The sequence below is a fragment of the Ursus maritimus genome, unplaced genomic scaffold, assembly GCF_017311325.1.
Source record: "Ursus maritimus isolate PB19 unplaced genomic scaffold, ASM1731132v1 scaffold_7, whole genome shotgun sequence".
Lineage (NCBI taxonomy): Eukaryota > Metazoa > Chordata > Mammalia > Carnivora > Ursidae > Ursus > Ursus maritimus.
Genome location: NW_024426885.1, coordinates 76948883 through 76964724, shown reverse-complemented (window position 1 = coordinate 76964724; position 15842 = coordinate 76948883). Strand labels below are relative to the sequence as shown.

Here is a 15842-nt window from a genome sequence, read left to right as displayed (position 1 = left end):
CTATTCTCCCATCCCCAGACTCCTATAAGGGAAGCATTTAAGGAAGATACTTTTGGAGAAACCATCATTTTAGACGTAGTCATATATTTAGGGTCATGCCAAGTGTGTTCGATGATGCCCATCCCTGTTCCTTCTCTCCATCTGGCTTTGCTAGTCTCATTGCCTGTGTGCTTTATCGGTTCAACTACAAATATCCAATTACTGATGCTCCAAGGGCCTGGGTAAAACGTGTGGGTGCGATCTGGAAGCAGTCCTCCGGACTCTTCCTCATTGCCATGTATGTGGAGAAGCGTATCAGAAAAGCCAAGTGGCTAACCCAAGGGGAAGAAACGCAAAGCACCCCTTTCGTGCAGGAGGAGAGCTGGGATGGGCTGTGGGTGTCAGGGTAGCCTGCCCCTGGGGGCCAGATGTGAGCAGTCCAGAATAATGGAGTTGCCTGTGGAGCTCAGCAAGCTCTAGGTGGAGCAGGATCCCACCTGATCCAATGATCTCAGTTCCAGAGATCCTCGGCTCTGGGTCACTAGAACCAGATTAGTGGCACGACCACAGAACGGCATGTCCATGAATGTCTCTGACACAGATATTCTTTATCTGGTCCCCATAATCCACCATTACCCAGTTGTTTCCTTCGTTTGCCTAACATCTTACTGAGGATCTACCATGTACAAGGCGTTGGGTTCAGTGCCATGAGAAGAACCAGAAGAGTAGCACAGATCCTGGTTTTGGGGGTTTGCTTCTACGAGAGAAGATGTGACCTGTGTCCAAGGCAGAAAGTGGGAAGGGTCCAGAGTGCACACCTAAGGGAGTCCAGCAAAGGGAGCGATGACGACTCATAAGAATCAGGGACGTCTTTGTGAAAGGGCACAATTGGATGGATCTGGAATACAGGCAATAGAAATAGTGTGAACAGCACAACAGTTCTCGTAAGTGACCACTGAATCATGTCAGCTGGCCGGAGGGAGGCCGTGTCGGGGCGGTTGGCAGAGGTGCTGTGGCAAGTGAGTTCACAGACACGTTGGGGCTGGTTCACCAAGAACAGTCAATGTTGGGACGAGGGTAACTGAGAGTTTTATGCAACAAAATAGTGTCACCATATTGCTATATTGCTAGACTGATCTGAGAATGCCGTGTAAAATGAATAAGAGGCATCTGTACATCCAGTGGTGGTCATGAGACCTGTTATAGGAGGACTGCATTAGAATGGAGAGGTGAACCCAGAGGGCTTACTCCTTGACTGAATGTAAAGGGCATAGAAGGAATTAGGGGTGTACTCAGGATCGAGAAGATCCACAGGGAGTATAAAGGAATCCATTTGGGAGGAGAAAAACCAGTAAATAACACCAAAGCATCAGCTATCATAGCTGTGCTGGAAACCTCACAAGCCAAGAGAAGATTCATGAGAGGAAGGATAGTCAGCTGTGTTCGGTGCAGGTAGAAGCCGAGAGGTATACAGATAGAGGGGAAGAGTTTCAGTCAAGTGGTGAGAACGGTGTCCAGCCTGGAGGGAGTGAGTGGGCACTGAGGAAGTGAGAACACCCAGACTAAGGGCTCTTTCTTTCAGGAACTTGGTAGAAGCTAGGGAGGGACATTGGGAGGGGGAGTATGAGGCATTGGTGGGCCCTTGGAGGGTGTCCTCGTGACGAGTACTCATACATATCCAGGAAGATGGAGCAAACGAAATACTGGAGGGAATATTTGTTGGAAATGGGGCCACAGGGGAGGAGATGGTGGGCAAACAAGGAAAGAATACTTGGAGAACATATGTTTCTTTTTTTTTTTTTTCTATTTCTAAAAGGAGAGGTAGAAAATTTGTAGAGATATAGATAGATAAGGAAAGTTATGAGAATTCAGATGGTCTTGACTTGCCTCTAAAATATAAAGCAAGAGGGGTGCCTGACTGGCTCAGTCAGTAGGGTGTGCGACTCTTGATCTTGGGCCCATGAGTTTGAGCCCCACACTGTGTGTAGAGATTACTTAGAAGTAAAATCTTAAAAAAAAAAAAAAAGTCTAAAGTGAGAAAATATGGCCAGATTTTCTGAGGCTGTGGATGTGCCAGGTGACTGGGGTAGACAGGTAATCATATTGGTTTATATCCCTACAGTTCTTTAATAATTTATGAATTTCCACATCCATGGGATCCCAGCTGGGAGGTAGACGGGATGTTCAACAGAAGAGGAAGCAGAAGCCCATAGAAGTTGAATAACTTCATAAGATTTCCTGGTAAACAATAAGCCCAGATTAATCAGAGAAACAAACTAGATAGGATTTTTGTGGGCCTTCTGGTCCTGCTTCTTCAACTGAGTTAAGTGAGGTCCTGAGGAGTGGAGGAATGCCACGTACCATACACACTTTTGCGCTCATCTGGTTTTCTCTTTTTTTCAAACCTATTCATATATTGTGGGCACTGGGCCGTGCATGGGCTTTGTCAAATAAAACCCAGTAGTTGAATCCTGACTACACCATGTTTTGAGATTATGGGCAGTTACATAAATTCTAAGTCTCGGTTTCCCTATCTGCAAAATGGGTTAATATTATCTAAACTTAAGCTTGCTTTGAAAATCAGTTTATCATATGTGAAGGTCCATGCATATCACAGGATGTATAGTAAGCATTCAACAAATGTGCTCTCCTCTTCTTAAGGAAGGCACAGAAGCCCCTCTGATTTAGCAGTTTTTCTATCCGGCAGAAGTTTATCCTTAGGAATATATACAGAGGGTACCCCTTGAGAGAGGAGAATTATAGAGAAGATGGCCTGACTGTAGAAGTCAGAATGTGCATATCTTAGAGGAGAAGAGGGTCTTCCCACTAAATGTTGAATTCACAGCTTAAAAAACAAACCAAACAAACAAACAAATAAAAAACCATCACCACCAACAACAAAAAACACTGTAACTGAAGCCTGCTGTCAAAAGCCTGCTGCTGGAACCTAATTTATGGCCAATTAGGGGAGCACCAGGGCTTCATCCCGTGCAAACAGATGGCAGACATTAGAACTGTCAACAAAAGGAGCTTCTTTCTCAAATTTACAAGCGAGGTACCATGTTACATAAGCCAGTAATTATGCTTTATCATTCCAGAGGGAGAGCAAAAGAACATTATTGTAACTAATCATGTCAGAATTTCTTTTAGAAAATGCTCATTGACAAACTAGAAAATGATTAACAGATACATGGTTTTCCCAGAAGTATTCTCCAATGATTAGATTCTTGCAGCCTCATCATGATCTTAGTAACTATCTGCAGTGATTCTAGATTTTGTGAAAATTGTCTAAAAAAGAAGGATATCTGTCTAACAGAATGGTCTATTTCCATTATTAAAATTTTTGAATATTTAAAAAAATAACTAGGTGTCTTTAGCACCTCTCATTTTGGAATCCATGAAAATAAATAAATGTAAAAGTAAGGACATCACTGTGTTCTATAATCGGTTATGCGATGTCTACTTCTTCTTTGGAGTGACTTGTTGATGAAGCTAGATCTTCAAGGAAAACCATTTATCTTTTGACATGTTGAGATCATTGTTGAAAACAGTAGCATAACCACTAGTAAGTATTAAAAGAGTTTTATATTTCTCCCCAGGAAATGAAGATCTAAGTTAGAGTCCTAACTCAATCCCTGATTTACTATGTAACTAACTTCCCAGATGTAGCCATACTGGTTATGAAAATTAAAATATTTTCTTACTGCTTGGTAAATAGCAGTGGTCTGAGCTCCCTGTGGGTGCCTTGTACTCCCCTACTGCCCTGGTCATCTGATGCCCCCCCCCCATGACTCTCCCAATCTCTCCTTGATGCAACAACTAAAAGGTGACTTCTGGTAGACCCCAGTACTAGTATCAATTCTGATTGGCCAATTCCTGTGTCATACTGTTAATTGTTTTGACTATCACTCCTGGTAATCTCAAGCTAAAATAACATCTCATCACCATTGGTTTTCAAGCTTCTGTTTTACCAAATCCATCGTTTAAATAAAATAGAAAGAAAGCAGGAACTTTTCTGATTCCATGGGGGCAAAATCTCTGGAGTACCCAAAAGTCTTCCCTCTGTCCCTCTAAATCATTCCAGGTGATGCCTAAGGTCCTCAATGGGACTCCAGGAGTCACTAAAATAATTTACAAACCACATTTGGCTAACCTTTACATCACTGGATTTGGGATATTTCGTCAAACTTTGGAGTCAGCTGTGGCTTGAGACAGTTGTCCCTGAGACACAGCTGGGGACGGAGACCAAGAACTAGCCTAGAGGAAGTGCAGTGTGCTGAGGCATAAAAATTATGAGATTAGGAGGGAGTCTCAAATATCAAATTATAGGACATTGCACATGGCACTTTTAGAAACCGAGCTATCCCTGTAGATCAGGGAAGCTGGAGGGGATGATGGTTCAAATTTTTAACCTCCTAGAGCTCTCGCTGCCTCATTTGTAATAGGCATATTCATGCCATGTGTTTAAAAGAACATCAAGCCTCTAGCTATGGGACTAGTGCTTGGGAAGCAACTCATAAGTCTAAGGATGGCCCCCAAGACCCATCAAACATAGGAAAGCAAATAGGTTACCAAGACAGATTGGACAATGAGAAAAAGTCACTGGAACTGATACACTGGTACATTCTCAGTACCCAAATGAGGGCCTAGGTATCAAAATTGGGGTTAGAACTAGACTATAGGAAATTTTACATGTATTCATTAAGAAAATTAATAGTGAATGTCTGCATCCTGTCTCAAATACCCAGACTCCTGAAATAAACAAGACACAAATTCAATACAGGTCTGAAAACTGAGTATGTAGGGCGAGCTCAGCGACACCTCTGTGTCTATATTAAATTTTTGTTTGTTTCTTTACCAGTGCTGGTAGCAAAACCTCCTACCTTCTGATCACCCAACCTTCCACCCATAGATCTTCTAGTACTAGTTTTCAGTTCTTTAGCTAACACCGACATCAGTTTCCAGAGATCCTGCTTCTGATCCTGGCCTCTGCCCATATTTCTCCCCAGCCTTCTCGACTCCGGTGGGTTGATACCTTCACACACACACACACACACACACAGCTTTCTGATTTTGATCCTTGTTCTTCTTCTACTCTTTTTTTTTTTTTTAAGATTTTATTTATTTATTTGAAAGAGAGGGAGAGTGGCAGAAGGAGAGGGAGAAGCTGACTCCCCACTGAGCAGGGAGCCTGACTCAGGATCCAATCCCAGGAGCCTGGGATCATGACCTGAGCCAAAGGCAGTTGCTTAACCAAACGAACCACCCAGGTGTCCCTTCTTATGTCCACTCTTGCATTCTCTAGGACTTCGCTTTAGCTTTGCATTAAGTTGGGTAGTAGCGCATTAGAAATTAAGATGGTTCTGTGCAAGAGTTACTTGCATTTTGATGACATACCCCAAAGGTGGAGAAATCCTAAAAGTCCAAAAGATGTTAGTATTTCCAGTGCCGTGAGAGAGGACAACAGGGGAAGGATTTGGAGACAGCAGAATCTTTCAGGCATCCTTTTGACCCCACCAGCCAGGTCAGTCTCACGAAGGCCTATGCACCCATGGTATTTGTCCCCCTTAGGTCTCCTGTGTCCTCCTTATGTAACTTGACATTCTGTGTCCACACGATAGGACTATAGGGACCACATGCCATGTTGCTTGTGTCACATTGGTTAACTGATAGGGTGATAAACTTAAAATATTTCACAGCCTCAGGCTTTCCTACAGCCTAAATGGATTTATCTTGGTTTCTTTTCCAGAATGAAATCTAGGGGTGAAGTGAGGATATTTGCAGGCTGATCACAAAACCAAGTATGCCTTACTAGAATTGTATCAGCTGTGATCTTTTGGGCTTGTCTTTTTATGGAGCTGTTATTGATTGGTATGCTTTATAAAAAAAATATTAAACAGGAAAGATAAAATCCAGAAGTTTAGAAGACAGACATTATATTTGTTCAGTTCAATGATGTGACTTGAATTATAGCACGCCCTGAGCAAGCACGATCTGACTACAAAATAAGCACGTTTCCACTAGAAAAGAAGTATATAGAGAGACCATTTGTGGTTTTAGTAATGGAAAGAAGGGGATGGGGACAGCAATTTGTCATGTGTGCCTGTCCCAGTGCTTTAAAATGGTAGACCTTCCTCCTGTCCTCACAGACAGAGTACACAAGCATCACTGGAGAAGTCTGAGAAGACACAGTCTCTTGCTCTATCCACCCAACTAGAAATGACTGGCTCTCTGCTATATGTCAGCCATTCAGACATCTAGTGGCTGGAGGTCTAAAGGCAAATATGTAAATATTATATTGCTTATTTTCGCACCTATTGTATGGATCACCTCCACCTCTCATCTGTGAAGTCACAAACCCATGGAGGCTCTAACAGTACTCCTTTGAAGCCTTTTGACTATGTTCAAAATAAAAGCAGTCCAATGTCATTAACATGTGGGTAGGCCATTATTCAAAATGCACTAAATTTTTTGTTTGAAAACCATTGTTAAAAACTTATAGTCAGTGGATTAGTTGGAAAGTCATAGCAGAGATTTAAGAAGGAAAAGTAGGAGGTACCTCGCAGACTGGGGCTTGACAAACATTTTCCATAAAGGATGAGATCATAAATATTTTCAACTTTGTGGCCTATTGTCTGTCCCAAAAGCTTAACTCCACCATTTGGCCCAAGGGTCACAGTTTGCTAACCCCTGTTACAGGTCAGCTTGCTTTTACAAGTGATGAAATTGGGTCCGCGAGTGTCAGGTGCACTCAAATCACATTGTTTAATACGAAGAATGAATCAAGATGGTTAATATATTTACATTTTTGTCTTCTAACATTGTATCTTAGAATTTTAGAACTTAATGAAACTTTGAAAAACCTCTCTTCCAAATTCTTTAGAGACGAGAATGGTGAGTTCCAGAGGGAATATGGACTTTTTAAGTTTTTATTTGAGAGAGCGAGAAGGAGAGAGGGAGAGAGAACAAGCAGGGGGAAGGAGAGGGAGAAGCAGGCTCCACACTGAGCATGGGGCCTGATGTGGGGCTCAATCCCAGGACCCTGAGATCATGCCCTGAGCCAAAATCAAGAGTCAGATGCTGAACCAACTGAACCACCCAGATGCCCCGACTGTCCAGTTCTTTAGTGACAGGGATGGGATTACAATGATAATATCTCATAACTGGTTCAGTGCTTTTTCACCTGAATCATGTTATGATTTAAATTACCGAGATAGAAAACTCATGTGTTTATTAATTCAATAAACACATAGTATCCAGTCTGTGTGAAGCCTTGGGGTCAGTGCTGTGAAAAATAGAAATGCATAAAAAGAGATAGTTGGTTCAAGAAGCTCATAATCATGAAAATGAACGAACAGTATAATGATATTATAAGAGTCCACCTGAAAAAGAAGAAATGGAGGGTGAGCAAATTAAGTGTCTGCTTTCGGCTCAGGTCATGGTCTCAGGGTCCTGGGATGGAGTCCCACATCGGGCTCCCTGCTCAGCGGGGGAGCCTGCTCCTCCCTCTGTCTCTGCCTCTCGCCCCTTCCTGTGCATGTGCACTTGCTCTCTCTCAAATAAATAAAATCTTCTAAAAAATCTCATTGAATTAAATCTGAAACGAGTTCTACTACTTTTAAGAAAAATGATTTGTGTGTCAAATCTTTGAGTTCCAAATAGTCTGCCAACCTCCCTGCCTCTAAACCCCATCATGGCTAGAGAGTTGAATCACTGAATTAAAATGACAATTTGATCATTTCAGTCAATTGATTTCATTAAGAGTATATGAGCCTACACTCAACCATTTCTCCGACCTTCCATAATAAGTTGGGCTCTCCTGTCATTTTTCACGATACCATCCTCCCCTTGCTGTGTGAGATGTTGACGACGCTTGTCTGTCTGTGTTGACTCGTGAACCACAAGCTTGAGGAGGACAGAAGCCAGGCTGATGATGTTCATGCTGTCGCCTCCGTTCCCCGCACGTGCCCGGAAGTGTACTGAGTCCTCACGCGGTATCTGTTGGAATGAAGGGATGCTCAAAGCTGTATGGATCAGGGTCCAAGCAGGAGAGAAGCAGCACACAGGAGTCTAAACAAGAGAAGTTTGTTATGAGGAATTAGTAACTATAACAGGGGATTGAAGTAACAAGCTAGCAAGAAAGGAAAAGAGCTATAGAGAGTACAGAGATAGTAGATGTAAGTAGTCACTAGCCCTGGGCCTGACAGAGAGCACTCAAGGAAGACACCCCTCAACACTGCGGACCCTCCCTTTCCCCTCTGCAGCCCCCTGCCCTGCTGGGACTGGGAACCAGACCTTGCTACGGAACAGGGGTCCTGAAACTTGGCACTACAGAGATTTGGGGTCAGAGAGATGGTTTTTATGGGGTGTGGTCCTGTGCGTTATAGGATGTTTATCAGCCTCCTGACTCCTACCCACCAGGTGGTAGTAACACTCCCCAACACCCATCAGCAGGACAAGCAGAAGTGTCTCTAGACATCGCCCAGTGTTCCCTGTGGGGGCAGCATCACCCCAGGTGGAAGGACACGGCAGTGGTTTGCACAAAGACAAGAGATTCGGAAAGACAGTTGTACAGCAGTAAGTGGAACATGGCAGGAGCAGAGGATCTCGGAGTTAAAGACCTGAACGGTCAGTTGGACGGGTGGAGTGTGGGCAGAGAAGACATGAGGACAGATGATGAAGAAATCTGCTATCTCAAACAAAAAGAACAGGGATTCTGTCCCCTGGGCAGTGAGGAACCCATGGGAGGCTGGTGCTGCTGCTCCCTGTGTTTGGTTTTGAAGGAGGGGAATGGAAGGTTGATTCCAGTGGGATGGAACTCAGGCAGGGAGGCTGCTAGGAGATTGCTGTACCCACCCCAGGGATTGTTCACCGGAGTCTGAGAGTCTCCATGCCACCCCAAGACAGATTTGGGGGAATAATTCAATGCAGAGATAGAGAAGTGCCTCGATCTTGGGAGGCGTGGGGGATGTCTCTCACAGATGGCGAGTATGGGAGCTACAGCGGGCTGAGGTGAAGCAATTGGTCAACGCAGTTGCGGGTGTGATGGGTTCCACCTGCCCAAGTGGTGGTGTTCAGACGGAGAAGTGCATCAGAGGTTAGAAGTGAGATCGTTTCCTGACAATCAGATGATGAATGGAAATTGATGTTGGAGTTCACAGTTAATCAGTTTTAAAATATTATAATCACAGCTTTGGCGTTGTTAATTACAATGATTGTTTCGCCTTACCTTGATGAATAAATAATTCATTTTCCCCCATAAATGCTTAAAATCTTCCTGTACTGCTGCAGCTTGCGCTCCCCTCCCCGCTCGGAGGTCTCAAAAACTAATTATTTAGAGATTCAGCAATGTTGCAGGAACCAGTTTGCATGAATGAAGAAGAAAATCTGTGAACACTTTGTTCCCACATCTGAAAAATCAGTCTTAATGTCTTCAATTAAAAAGGCAATATTTGGAATTCTCTTTAAAGTCTTCTGTGCGGTGTTTATTTGAGGAGGGGATCGTAATGCTGCTTGGGTCCTAGAGATAAAGCAGGAAGGGGAGTGATGCCAGGATCCGCATCTGACAGAAGCTTAACAAGCAGTTTAAAAATCAACAGTGTCATCATTAAGTTTGGAAGTGGAATTCTGCATTAAATAATCATGTTGCCTTTTTTTGTTTGTGTTTGGTAGAGTTAGGTGGTTTTGCTTATTACTTCGGGAGGCACACTTCCCTGGTAAGACGGTTATTACAGGCCCAGCTGGGTCATAAAGATCTAAGACTTCCCTTTTTTTCCCCCAATATGTCTAGCAGTTGGTACGCATTTTGAAGCTCAGTGTAGACACATGAATTGGATTAGCATCAGCCACAATAACAGTGAACTCTTATTCCCGACTCGGCTTTGCTTAAAGAGGGGCCTTTCAGAATACACCAGTTTGGAGGGGGTTTTAATGGTCACATTATACACATATACATGCCACAGTCATGTAATGGAACTAGTATTAAAACAGAAACCAGGCTCGCGAAGGCAAATCATGATTTGGTTATTGACAAGCCTGTTGTCATCCTCCCTGGCAAACTGGACGTGTAGTATATTGTCATCTAGGTGGGAGACCTGAACTCTCACTGAGGGAGAGCTTTTATTTATTTATGTTGCATTATTTTCTCTCCTCTTGTTTGTTTTGTTTTGTTTGTGCATTTTTAGAGAGTCAGTGTCGGGTGATAAGCATCATAACTGCACGTTGAGAAAATTGGAAAGCACGGGAAACTGTAGCTATAACCCTGCCATTCAAAGGTCACTACTGTTAATATTTTAGTTTATTTCCTGAGTGAGATCACACTGCCTTAGTCTGTTTTCCACTTTGTCCACATACAGGGACGGGATACATAAATACACACCTAGAGATAGGTATGTAGATAGACAAACTTACGTTGTCCATTATTTACATAGGGGCCAATCACAAAGCTAGTTGAGACTGAGAGGTTGATGATAGATACATATACACATAATTTCTCTCAGAGCAAACATACAAAGGATGCCTTTCCTTCTCTGTTATAAAGGTAAACTTGGCTCCAGATAGCCGGAGTGTCATGTTGCAAAGCACACAGCTTTTAAGTCAAGAAATAGTGTATGAACCTGGTTCTGCTTTCAAAGCGCTTACCGCATAGACCGTTCGCAATTTACCAGGTTAATTAAAACATCTCGTGAGCACGATTCGAGTTTCTCTCTCTCCTTAGTTTCTAAAATGTGCTTGACCATGTAAGCTCATTTCAGTTTGTAATTTTTGTGAAGAATTCATTGCATACACCTCTGTCCCTCTTAGGATGTATTTCCTTGAGCTCCTCAGTGGTGGAATTGCTGGCTCAGAGGGTATGCATGTTTGGACATTGCTGTGTAGAACCGTTCTCCAGCTCACTCCCCAGTGGCAATGCATGAGAACATCTGTTGCAATGACTCTGACCAGCTTGACATTTTGGTTAAACAGTCTTAAATGACATGATGGGGCAAATCAGCCCGGGGCATGAAATATGTCAGCATCCAAGAGTCGGTTTGATATTTATTCTTCTCCTGTAATTGATACATGGAGCCTAGTTATTTTTTTTTTCATTTTTGCAACTACTTTTTCATCCTGGAGAAGAATAAACACATTTAAAAGGCTTTGGAAGATCGTGAGAGCAGAGGAGGACTCAAATAACCTTTTTCTGAAAGGTCAGGAGTAAATAGTAAAGGCTAACAAGCTACCTGGAAAGGAAGAGTAGACAGGGAAAATTAGAAATCATCCAACTGACCAGTTAAAATAGAAGCCAAAAATTATGACATGAGAAGGCCCCCATTCAGAGATGATGCAGGTTGTGGTCATCGGTGGGGAAGAAGGACAAGAATCCAGAGAAGTTAATACACGAATTTCTGACCATCTCAATATGATGCCTTTGTTTTACTATTTCATCTCAATCCAGCCTCACAACATCCCTATGGGGAAAGAGGATATAAAGTCCAGAAAAGGAAACTGAGGATCACAGTGGGTTCAGTGACTTTCTCAGAGCCACACAGCAGATCTGTCTCTTACACCCTTTTTATGCTGCTGCTTTTATGCCGACAAGTCAAGGGTCCATTGGCAAGCTAGATTCCATCAATGGAATCTTTTTGAAAGAGTAGAGTGGGAGAAACTGAGGCAGAGAAACCAACTGGTGCTTCCTAGATAAGGCAGAGTGTCGATCACCCAAATGAGGCAGCGACAGTAGAGATGACAAGGAGGAACAAAGTTAGGAGAGGTCACAAGGATAGACTCGATGAGCTTGGGTAAAAGTGAAGAGTCACACACAACACCAGGATGTGTGGCCTGCATTGCTGGTGGAAAGATAACTGCATTAAGGGAAGCAGTTTAGATAGCAGCGAGTCTTGACGGAAGGGGGCTCGTGCAGTGATAACTGAGTCGAGCTTGAGGTGCTGGTGAGAGAGGCAGGTGACACGGAGCACAGGGATGTGTCTCAGTGTGGATCTGGAGCATTTAAGGATAGAGATGCAGATTTGGCAGCCATCAGCCTGGGATCCTAACTGGCATGGAGAAGCCAGCTGAAGTCTTCAGAGTAAAGGATATTTTCCAGGAGGGCTTAGGGAGAGTGTAATGAGAGTATTGTGTAAGAGCTAGGGTCCAGCGCCAATCACACTATCATATGCCAGATGGACTGCTTCTAGCTCTGTGGTCTCAGGCAGGCTACCTAACCCCTTAAGCTTTACCCTTTGTCTCTCACTCCCAACCAGGAGACCCTGATGATGTCTGGAGACATCTGTTAATTGTCACGGGTGGACTTTCAGGGGGGGATCCAGTGGACAGAGGTGAGGGGTGCTGCTAAGTGTCCTGTGGTGCACGGGACATGCCCTACAGTGGAGAATGATCTAATCCCACATGTCAGAAGTCCTGAGCCTGAGGAAACCTGCTATAAACCTTCTATAAAGTAGGGATCATGGTGCTTCCCTCATAGAGTCGTGGTGAGGTTTCTGTGAGATAATACAGCAGGAAAACAAGACTGAACCTGTAAGCAGTAACTATTTCAGAAAAATAAGCCAATCCATTGCACAGGAAGAGAGGGCAGAGGACATAGGTCAGGTGACTGCTTGCCTGTAAGGGATGGCGGAGGGAGAAGTGTGTGTGGTGCGTGCTGAGATGTGGCATGGAGGAGGAGAAGGGTCCAGAATGAAACATCAGAGAAAGGCACAGAGCAGTTTAGTATGTTGTCATGGTTCCTACTTCATGGCTATGCCCAAAGCAGCTGGTCAGCAGGGTCATGGATCTCAGGTAGGTGACCGAGCTTGGGACTGGAGGGAGACCACTGGATTCTAATTAGAAGATTAGTGATGGCCTTGAGGAGAGAGCTGTAATAAGAGTGAAAGAAGAATGGGACCAGAATGCCAGATGGACATAGGTTGAGAACTCCATGAAAAATGGCACTGAAAGACAGGAAAAGCAGTTCGTTCGAACTAGCCAATTGGTCACAAAGGTTAGTGTTGTGTGTTAGGATTGGGGAGGCCGTCCTGTTTATAGGTTGAAGGGAAGAAAAGTCTCAAGGGGGACAGTGAAGTGGTAAGAAATGTTGTGATTGGTGGAGCCAGAGTCTGGAGGAGAGAGATGAGAGTTTGTAGTCAGGGGTAATCAAAGGTAGGGTTGCTTTAGGAAGATACTGGGAGAGAAATATGAAGATAATGTCACCATACTTCAGGTCCAGGGAAAGAAATGGAAACCAAGAAAATACCTTTTTATGAACCTCTGAAAAATTACAAATAGAACTATTCTTTTTTTTTTTTAAGATTTTTTATTTATTTATGTGACAGAGAGACAGCCAGTGAGAGAGGGAACACAGCAGGGGAGTGGGAGAGGAAGAAGCAGGCTCCCAGCGGAGGAGCCCGATGTGGGACTCAATCCCGGAACGCCGGGATCACACCCTGAGCCGAAGGCAGACGCTTAACAACTGCGCTACCCAGACGTCCCTAGAACTATTCTTAAATAGCCCAGACACATAAGAAGATGTATGTTCTAAATTGCCCTGAATAGTTCATGAACTGAATTGTCTTCCCCAGATCTTCACCCCCAGTGTGACTGCATTTGGAAAGGGGGCCTTTACTAGATACTGGAGGTTGAATGAGGTCAGAGGGTGGGACCCTCATCTCAGAGGACTGGTGTCCCCATGGTAAGAGGCAGAGGGTCAGCAGGGTACACACACACAGGGAAGGCCCCTGAGGACATGGTGAGAAGTGCCCATCTGTAGGTCAGGAAGAAAGAATTCACCAGAAACCACCCCTGCTGGCACCTCGATCTTGGACCCCCATCCCACAAAATTGTGAAACAGTGGACTCCTGTTGCTTAAGCCACCCGTCTGTAGTAGTGTGTTATGGCAGCCCTAGCAGACTCCTCTCCTTCATGATTGGAACTGCTATAGATAACACGCAGTAGGAGAAATAAGATGATCTGTTAAAATAAAAAAATTTTCTGGGGCTCCTGGGTGGCATAGTCAGTTAAGCTTCCAACTCCTGCTTTTGGCTCAGGTCATGATCTCAGAGTTGTGAGAAGGAGCCCCCCATCAGGCTCCACGCTCAGCATGGAGTCTGCTTGAGTTTCTCCCTCTAACTCTGTCCCTTCTGCTTGTTCTCTCACTCGCTCACTCAAATAAGTAAAATAAGTATTTAAAAAATAAATAAATTAACCATGAAGGAAGGATGTGAGAAATAGCAGATATGTGTTACCAAATCCCAGCCCCAGCAAACAACCAGCTGGCTTCAGCTTTCTGTGTTGAGAGAGAAAAACGGTGTGAGTAATGGTTGGGATTATGAGTGTTAGAGTCATGTTGCCTCCATACAAACCCCAACATTGACACTTACTGGCCCTGCGACCTTGGGTAAATTACTTACTTGTCTTAGCCTCAGTTGCTCTATCTGTTAAAGAGGGAAGCTCCTATGAATTAGTTTGTACACCTCATAACACATACTAGTTATTGTTTTCATGTTTTGCTTAATGATTTTGTTATTACTAGATTCTACAAGCATTAATTAGTGACATTAAAGGATATATTTAACTCTTAGCTCCTAAATGAATATTTTCTTGTTAAGTGTTCATTCTCTTCCCAGTCCTGTAATGAGAGCAGAAATAAAAAGTCTACTGACACACTCATTTTTGTAAAAATGTGGAGCTAGGGGCTAATGCTGTCTTTGTTTTAAAAACTTTCAAGGCAAAATGACATTACCATACTGTAAAGATATTTTGAGATAGATTTATTGTGCCATATTAGCATTTCATTTTCGATTTGCTTAAAAACAGCTTAATGACTTTCATAGTATTTTATGTTCCCAGGTCATTTTCTTAAGTTTTTTAGAGGAAGTTTTTAAATAGTCCATTACAAAAGAGCAAATTGTTTTAACTGGTATTCTGCCATAATTGATATATCTACGTAAACTAAAATATATCAGCTATGGATTTTTACTGTTTTTAATATGGCTTATTTAGTTTTAGACAATTTTGATAATTTTTGTCAATTATGTGAATTTATAAATAATTTCTAAGGGGATAAGTTTGAAAATATTTAATAGATAAAATACCTACTATTGCCATAGATTCTACTTTGAGAATAGGCAAATCTAGAAAAGAAATGAACATTTGTTTGTATATCCTTATTGAGAAAATGGAGATCAAAATGGTCTTAGATTTGAGAATCTACAGCATTAAAGTTAAATTACTTGGTTATTCATATTTCATTTTCACTGGGGAAAATGGATTATTTTAGTGAAATTATCAAATATGTACGAGAAATCATCATTGGCTCTCATGTCAAAGCAGTGATATTTTGGCCCAGAGTATCAATGTCAGAAAGAATAATGTATGATGTCCACTTTTGTTGGTATGTATTTCATATAGTCAGGAAAGGAAAGTATCTAACACATACTTAGCCACAAGAAATCTGTCCATTGCATGAACTGTCTGATTTAAGTATAGTTGGGAGATTGTTTTAAGGAAAATGAAACCTGTGAATTTGGCATTTTAGGGCAATCTATACTTAGAAGCATTTTTTCCTCTCTAACCTAAAAGGCTAAACTATCACATGAGATTTGATTCTAATTTCTCCTGTTTTTAATTGACAATGAAATTTGCGTTACATTTTCAGTCTTTTTTTTTCTCACATTAATTGCGATAGGGATTCATCGACATAAATTCCATTAAAGTCTAAAATAATTACCCTCATTTAATGTCCTAGATGTAACTCAATGATAAATTGCTAAATGTTTCAGACCTCCTCACTCATATTTATACTAATATATATCTTCATCAGGAACCAAAATTGAGATAAGGAGTTCATTTTAACTAAACCTTTGTCCTAAAAACGCATTATTCATATA

The 15842-nt window shown here is 42.5% G+C and overlaps 1 protein-coding gene across 3 annotated transcripts in view; it reads left to right on the top strand.

The window, feature by feature from the left end:
• The window catches only part of PRKG1 (protein kinase cGMP-dependent 1), a 1188324-nt gene that overhangs the window by 1051718 nt on the left and 120764 nt on the right, over positions 1 to 15842 (top strand). The gene's annotated exons all lie outside the window — the stretch shown is intronic.